This window comes from Cryptomeria japonica, chromosome 4, assembly GCF_030272615.1.
Source record: "Cryptomeria japonica chromosome 4, Sugi_1.0, whole genome shotgun sequence".
In the NCBI taxonomy this organism is placed as follows: domain Eukaryota; kingdom Viridiplantae; phylum Streptophyta; class Pinopsida; order Cupressales; family Cupressaceae; genus Cryptomeria; species Cryptomeria japonica.
Genome location: NC_081408.1, coordinates 167,879,150 through 167,888,211, shown reverse-complemented (window position 1 = coordinate 167,888,211; position 9,062 = coordinate 167,879,150).

The window sequence follows — 9,062 nt, the reverse complement described above, 5'->3', positions numbered from 1 at the left end:
TCCTTCTTGTTTCATCACCTTAAGAAACTCTTTCCCACTCATCATCATCACACTTGATCCCAATTTTTTTCCTCTTTTGGATCAGGTAATGGATCCATTTGATACCTCTTACCATTCTTGATAATGATATAGCTCTTCTTTTCTCCATCATGTTGAGCCTTTACATCAAATTGCCATGGATGTCCCAACAGAAAATAGCAAGCATCCATAGGCAATATATCACATAAAATCTTCTCCTTATACTCACCAATCTCATAGTCTACCCATGCTTGCTCATCAACTAAGACATGTTGGCCGTGGTTGAGCCATGACACCTTGTAGGGAGTGAGATGTGGCAGCCTCTTTAACTTGAGTTTATCCACCATTTCAATTGAAACTATATTCTCAGTTGAACCTAAGTCTACAATCACTTTGCAAATCTTTCCTTGAGACTTACAAGTTGTTCTAAACAAACTCTTCCTTTGTGGTGGCTCTTGGGCTTGAGGAATCTTCAACAAAGACCTTCTTAGCATTAAACTTTCACCATTTGTCACTAGGCCTGCCTTGCTGAGAGGGGAAAACACACTTTGATTGTCTTCTTCCTGCACTAATTGTGTTCTTCTCTCACCCATGTATAAGTGTGAAGAGTTGGTTGCTTTCTCCAGACACCGTCCCATTGTGTGGCCAACTTGATTACAATTGTAACATCTACCAATGAAAACTGAATTTCCTCTTCCTGAGCTTCTAAATCTGCCCCTAGAATTGTTTCTTCCTCTGAAGGATCCTCTAAATGGCCCCCTTGAAGAGTCTCCACCACCTTCTTTCCTAGAGTTTTCTTCATTCCTTAATGTTTTTTGTCCTCTACTAAAAGTGCCCCTTCCTCTAAAGGATCTACCACCTCTAAACTTTTGATTTTGTTCACTCCTCCTCTTGATTTTGTCTTCTGCCCTTAATGCTAACTTAAAACACTTATGAACAGTATCAAGAGTAAGGATACTGATTTCATCTTGTATATTTTGTCTTAATCCATTCATGTATCTAGCCAATTTCTCCACCTCATTCTCATGCTTCTTAGCTCTGAGGCTTAGTTTATGGAATTCCTCCATGTAAGCATTGACATCTAGCTCCCTTTGTTTCAGATTATGCAATCTCTTATGAATTTGAACCTCATAATCTCCTAGAAGGAATTGTGCCTTAAGTCTGATCTTCATACGCTCCCATGAAGTTATCTTCTTTTTGCCTTCTTGTATCCTTTCTTCTTGCATCATATTCCACCAAACCAATGCTGATCCTCTCATTCTTGATTTGGCCACATTAACTCTTTTCTCTTCTGCTACCTCTTTATAATCAAAATGATTATTGAGAGCTTCTATCCAATCTAGCAACTCTTCTTCATTGAGGTTTCCTCCATATCTGGGTAATCCATCCAGATTGTCCTTAGAAATGGATTTGACTGCATCTAGGAATAACTTTTGGTCTTGAGGCATAGCTACTGCTGCCGGTTCCTCTCCATCTTCCACTTCTTCATCAGTCTCATCACCCCATTAGATCTTAAGCTTTCCCTTCTCCTTCTTTGCCTCTCTTGTTCCCTTGCTTCCTTCTGTATCCTTCAATCCTTCTATCATCTCTGCCACCATCTGCCAAATGGCTTCTAGAGTCATTGCCTTTGGAGGCATTGAACTTGCTTCTGACTCTTCACAATCTAACATACACCAAATATTTCAAAGAATGGCTCTGATAGCATTCTAATGTAGAGATCTTGTGCCTAGCTCTTCAATTCACCCTTACTCACCCCAACTCCTCAACTCACCCTTCTACTCAAGCTCCTCCAAGGTAACTTGTTAGGGTACACTACTTAGACCTCCAAGGACTAAAATATATTGGCTTGCCTCCTAAGTATAACCTCTTGAGTTTTCTTGTTGGTTTTGACCGAAATCTCTGATTTTGAGATGGTCTCCTACTAGTTTCCGAAAACTCCAACTAGGCTCCAAAGACCTTCGCCAAGGATCTTCACTCTAACCATGTTTAAAGTTTGTGTTTATTTTTTGCAGGTATTTTCAAGGTCATTTTACTCATTATAAAGGTCTACACCTTCCTCCCAAGCCCTAGGCTTTCAACTTGCTTCTACCGGCTGCTATTAGGCCTAAATGACTAGCCCTTCTGGGATTGTTTTTTGGTCTTTTCCCCAAAAATTTCATAACAACACCTAAATATTTTTACATATTCAGATACCCATTTGGATTTTAAACAAGATCACAAATTTTTCCATTTGGGTTTGTCGTACAACTAGGGTAACTCAAAATGAGTTATTTTTAAGGGGTTTAGGGCTTCCAGGCAGTTTTGGAAGATGTGATCCAAACTCTTCACTAGTCAAAATATAAAACTAGAAAAATATTGGATAATTTTGGTACACCCATATACCTTTCCAAAAAACTATGGGTTTCTAAGGTATCAGTTCTCCATGGCTCTGAAAATGAGCAATCTGTGCTGCCCCCACACACTAGCTACAAGCTTGTGTGTTGTTCATCTCACCCATTCTCCTCCTTGTGGCCTGCAAAAAAACAAAATGCCTACTCTAAAACTATTTAAATATCCTACCCAAGCCATCCAATGTATTTCAACTTGTGCCATTCATGGATTCTTAGGTAAAATACATTTTTACAATCAAAACCCCAAATTTCAAGGGTTTGTGAGCAACTTTCACAAAAACAGTGATAAATTTTGATTCAAAGTACTTCAGACCTTCATATTATACTTTTTGGAAAGGTAAAACAAATTTATAACTTCCTATGCTACTATGTGCACTGCACCAAACCATACAAGTTGTACAAAATCAGAAATTCAAAGCAAAAACAATCCAAATGTGAGAAAAAGCATAGGAAACCCTTGGCAAATGAATTGAATGCAAACCAAAAGTTGATTAACCTCATATTGGAGATGTTTAGAAGTTTTTATACACAATTTCAAGTTGGTTCTAACCAACTTCCAATGCCATTTCCTTCATGGACAACTTTTTCCTAAAAATGTAAAAGTTGTCATGACAATTTTGACAACTTTTACGTATGAGTGCAAAAACACACTCCAAGGCTCTCAAGGCCTTAAAAATCACTCAAATGGCATCCTAAAATGGATTTAAACCATTTCCAAACATTCTAGCAAGTTTCCAGGCATCCACCTGGTACAAACCAAAAATTGACATTTTGACAATATTTCAGGATAATGACAATTTTGGATCCTAAGCGCAACAAAAGTGTGGACAACCAAATTATGGCTTCAAAAAACATCATAGGACTTATTACACCTTATTACAACATAAAATAAATTGAAATCACACAAAAACTCTAAAATGCAAGAAAAGACAACTTGAGCTAGGTGCCCTGCACCATACTCCCCTAGGGCAAGGAACTCAAGTTCCTTGAGTTATCAGGTCTGCTAGTTGCACTCCATGATGAATTATGTCAGCTTCTGACATCCACATAGCCTCTGAATTAGGTAGACTTGCCCACTTCACAAGGTAATGTTTGTAGATGCCCTTTCTTGTCTTCTTGATCACCTTGGTATCCAAGATGCTTTCCAACTGAACCGGTTGACTAACTGGTAAATCCTTCACCCAATCCTCTTTAGATTGCAATGTGGTATCCATCTGAGAGGTCTAAGATTCTCCTTTATAGGGATACAAGTCACAAACATTGAAAATAGGAGATATGGCCAAAGAAGGAGGTAGTTCAACTTCATAGGCATTTTGGCCAAACTTATGCACAATCTTGAGTGGCCCAATCTTCTTCATCATCAACTTGGTTGGCTATCCTTTTGGAAGTCTTTCCTTTCTAAGATAAGCCAAAACTAAGTCTCCAACCTTAAATTGCAAGTTCCTCCTTGATTGATCAGCTTGTTCCTTATATTTTTCTGATTTTTGTTGCAAGGACTGTCGTACTTTGTCATGAATTTCCTTAATACCTTCAGCAAAACTCTCTCCTTGAGCACTCTTGTGGGTCATTGTACTGATATCACTAAGTTCTAAGACACCTCTAGGATGCATTCCATAAATAATTTCAAAAGGACTTCTACCTGTGCTCCGGTTGACTGAATCATTGTATGCATACTCTGCTTGGCTGATCACCAAGTCCCAAGTCTAACCATGTTGCTTAGTGAGACACCTTAGGAGATTACCCAAGGACCTATTGACCACCTCAGTCTGACCATCTGATTGTGGATGGTAGGCAGATGAAAATGAGATTCTAGTACCCAACTTCTTCCATAAGGTTCTCTAGAAGTGACTCAAAAACTTAACATCCCTATCACTCACAATGCTAACTGGAAGTCCATGGATTCTTACTATTTATTTGAAGAAAAGACCTGCAATATAGGTGGCATCATTTGTACTCTTACAAGGGATGAAGCGAGCCATTTTGCTGAACCTATATTCCACCACATAAACACTATCAAATCCTCTTGGTGTTCTTGGTAAACCCAACACAAAATCCATGCTCAAACATTCCCAAGGCCTTTGGGGTATGACTAAGGGCTGATATAAACTTGCATTACTTGCTAATCCTTTTTCTCTCTGACATATGGCACATTGTTCAACAAATCTCCTTACTTCTGATTTCAACTTGGGCCAATAGTAGAACCAACTAACCTGCTCCATTGTTTTATCATTGCCAAAATGACCTCCTAGACCCCCTTGATGTTTCTCTTGAATGATGTTTTGTCTCATAGAGCATTGGGGTATACAAAGGAGATGTCCTTTAAACAAAAAACCTTCCTGTATCATATACTCTGAGTAGGAAACATGAGAAGTGTTAGAAAAATTAGAACATGTAGCACATATATCAGCAAAATCTTTGTCTTTTTTGTAGAGGTCTCTCAACTCCTCCAACCCCACACTATGCAATTTAATCTCTTGTATGGTCATGACTCTCCTAGTGAGTGCATCATCAACTTTATTTGAGGTTCCCTTCTTATGCTTGATAGTGAAGGTGTAATATTGTAGGTATTCTACCCACTTGAGGTGCTTCTGATTCAACTTCTCTTGTCCATTGAGAAAACTAAGGGCATGGTTGTCAGTATAGACCACAAAATCTTTAGGCAACAAGTAATGATGCCACTTCTTCAAGGCTTTCACCATGGCATACAAATCCAAGTCATACACATAGTACTTTTGTTTTGCTTCATTCAACTTTTCAGAGAAAAAGGCTATGGGAAGACCCTCTTGACTCAAAACAACCCCTATTGCTCTTTGACTAGCATCACACTCAACTGTAAATAACTGATTGAAATTAGGTAACCTAAGGGTAGGTAACTTAGCTATCTTCTTTTTCAACAACTCAAATCCCTTTTGGGCCTCCTCCGTCCACCTAAACTGACACTTGACTCCCCCTTTGATAGTATTGAGCACATGAGCACACACATGACTAAAGTTTCTTACAAACTTCCTATAAAATGATGCTAACCCATGAAAGCTCCTAACATCACTGATATTCTTAGGTGTAGGCCAACTAAGGATTGCCTCAACCTTACTACGATCCATTTTTAAACAACCTTGTGAAATGACAAAACCAAGATATACAAGTTCAGACTTGAGAAACTCACACTTTTCAAGGTTGATTTTAAGTTGAAACTTTTTCAGCTTCTTCAAGACCATCTCCACATCCTTTAGATGTTCTTCTTTGGACCTGCTAAATATTAGAATATCATCAAGATATACAATCACAAATTTACCTATGAAATTAGCCAAAACTTCATTCATGAGCCTTTGAAAGGTACTAGGTGCATTAGTAAGGCCAAATGACATGACCAACCACTCATAGAGGCCAGAATTAGTCCTAAAGGTTGTCTTCCATTCATCCCCTAGTCTGATTCTTATCTGATGATAACCTAATTTTAAATCCACCTTTGTGAAGTAGCTTGCACCCCCAAGATTTTCCAACAGGTCTTCTATCCTTGGCATAGGGAACCCGTAGCTTCTAGTGATCTTATTGATTGCTCTGGAATCTGTACACATTCTCCATTTTCCCCCTTTCTTGGGTGCTAAGATAGTAGGTACAGTACATGGACTCAAACTCTTTTTGATGAATCCTTTGTCCAAGAGCTCCTGCACTTGTTTGGCTATTTCTTCATTTTGACTAGGTGTCTTTTTGTAGGCAGCCTTGTTAGGCAAACTTGCCCCTGGAATTAGATCTATTTGGTGATTTACATCCCTCATTGGTGGCAAAGAATTAGGTAGATCTTCTCCTATTACTTCTGCATATTGTTTGAGTAGACCCTTCACCTCTTGTGGCACTTCTTCCATTGGATCTGCCTTAGCTTCTTCACTAGGTTTGATCACATTAGCATATCCTTGATCTCCTTCTTGTTTCATCACCTTAAGAAACTCTTTCCCACTCATCATCATCACACTTGATCCCAATTTTGTTTCCTCTTTTGGATTAGGTAATGGATCCATTTGATACCTCTACCATTCTTGATAATGATATAGCTATTCTTTTCTCCATCATGTTGAGCCCTTACATCAAATTGCCATGGACGTCCCAATAGAAAATAACAAGATTCCATAGGCAATATATCACATAAAATATTGTCCTTATACTCACCAATCTCATAGTCTACCCATGCTTTCTCATCAACTAAGACATGTTGGCCCCGGTTGAGCCATGACACCTTGTAGGGAGTGAGATGTGGCAGCCTCTTTAACTTGAGTTTACTCACCATTTCATTTGAAACTATATTCTCAGTTGAACCTGAGTCTACAATCACTTTGCAAATATTTCCTTGAGACTTACAAGTTGTTCTAAACAAACTGGTGGCTCTTGGGCTTGAGGAATCTTCAACAAAGACCTTCTTAGAATTAAACTTTCACCATCTGTCACTAGGCGTGCCTTGCTGAGAGGGGAAGACACACTTTGATTGTCTTCTTCCTCCACTAATTGTGTTCTTCTCTCACCCATGTATGAGTGTGAAGAGCTGGTTGCTTTCTCCAGACACCTTCCCATTGTGTGGCCAACTTGATTACAATTGTAACATCTACCAATGAAAACTGAATTTCTTCTTCCCTAGCTTCTAAATCTGCCCCTAGAATTGTTTCTTCCTCTGAAGGATCCTCTAAATGGCACCCTTGAAGAGTCTCCACCACCTTCTTTCTTGGAGTTTTCTTCATTCCTTGATGTTTGTTGTCCTCTACTAAAAGTGCCCTTTCCTATAAAGGATCTATCACCTCTAAACTTTTGATTTTGTTCACTCCTCCTCTTGATTTTGTCTTCTGCCCTTAATGCTAACTTAAAACACTTATGAACAGTATCAAGAGTAAGGATACTAATTTCATCTTGTATATTTTGTCTCAATCCATTCATGTATCTAGCCAATTTCTCCACCTCATTCTCATGGTTCTTAGCTCTGAGGCTTAGTTTATGGAATTCCTCCATGTAAGCATTGACATCTAGCTCCCTTTGTTTCAGATTATGCAATCTCTTATGAATTTGAACCTCATAATCTCCTAGAAGGAATTGTGCCTTAAGTCTAATCTTCATACGCTCCCATGAAGTTATCTTCTTTTTGCCTTCTTGTATCCTTTCTTCTTGCATCATATTCCACCAAACCAATGCTGATCCTCTCATTCTTGATTTGGCCACATTAACTCTTTTCTCTTCTGCTACCTCTTTATAATCAAAATGATTATTGAGAGCTTCTATCCAATCTAGCAACTCTTCTCCATTGAGGTTTCCTCCATATCTGGGTAATCCATCCAAATTGTCCTTAGAAATGGATTTGACTGCATCTAGGAATAACTTTTGGTCTTGAGGCATAGCTACTGCTGCCAGTTCCTCTCCATCTTCCACTTCTTCATCAGTCTCATCACTCCATTAGATCTTAAGCTTTCCCTTCTCCTTCTTTGCCTCTCTTGTTCCTCTGCTTCCTTCTATATCCTTCAATCCTTCTATCATCTCTGCCACCATCTACCAAATGGCTTCTGGAGTCATTGCTTTTAGAGGCATTGAACTTGCTTCTGACTCTTCACAATTTGACATACACCAAATCTTTCAAAGAATGGCTTTGATACCACTCTGATGTAGAGATATTGTGCCTAGCTCTTCAATTCACCCTTACTCACCCCAACTCCTCAACTCACCCTTCTACTCAAGCTCCTCCAAGGTAACTTGTTAGGGTACACTCCTTAGACCTCCAAGGCCTAAAATCTATTAGCTTTCCTCCTAGGTATATCCTCTTGAGGTTTCTTGTTGGTTTTGACCGAAATTTCTGATTTTGAGATGGTCTCCTACTAGTTTCTGAAAACTCCAGCTAGGCTCCAGCTATGCTCCGAAGACCTCGGCCAAGGATCTTCACTCTAATGATGTTTAAAGTTTGTGGTTATTTTTTGTAGGTATTTTCAAGGTCATTTTATTCATTATAAAGGTCTACACCTTCCTCCCAAGCCCTAGGCTTTCAACTTGCTTCTACCGGCTGCTGTTAGGCCTAAATGACTAGCCCTTCTAGGACTATTTTTTTGATCTTTTCGCCAAACATTTCCTAACAACACCCAGATATTTTTATATATTCAGATACCCATTTGTAATTTAAACAAGAGCACAAATTTTCGCATCTGGGTTTGTTTTACAACTAGGGTAACTCAAAATGAGCTATTTTTAACGGGTTTAGGGCTTCCAGGCAGTTTTGGAAGATGTGATCCAAAATCTTCACCAGTCAAAATCTACAACTAGAAAAATCTTGGATAATTTTGGTAAACCCATAGACCTTTCCAAAACACTATGGGTTTCTAAGGTATCATTTCTCCATGGCTTTGAAAACGAGCAACGTCTGCTGCCCGCACACACTAGCTACAAGCTTGTGTGTTGTTCATCTCACTCATTCTCCTCCTTGTGGCCTGCAAAAACACAAAAAACCTACTCTAAAACTATTTAAAGAGCCTACCCAAGCCATCCAATGGATTGCAACTTGTTCTATTCATGGATGCTCAGGTAAAATACATTTTTACAATCAAAACCCCAAATTTCAAGGGTTTTCGAGCAACTTTCACAAAAACAATGATAACTTTTGATTCAAAGCACTTCAGACCTTCATATTATACT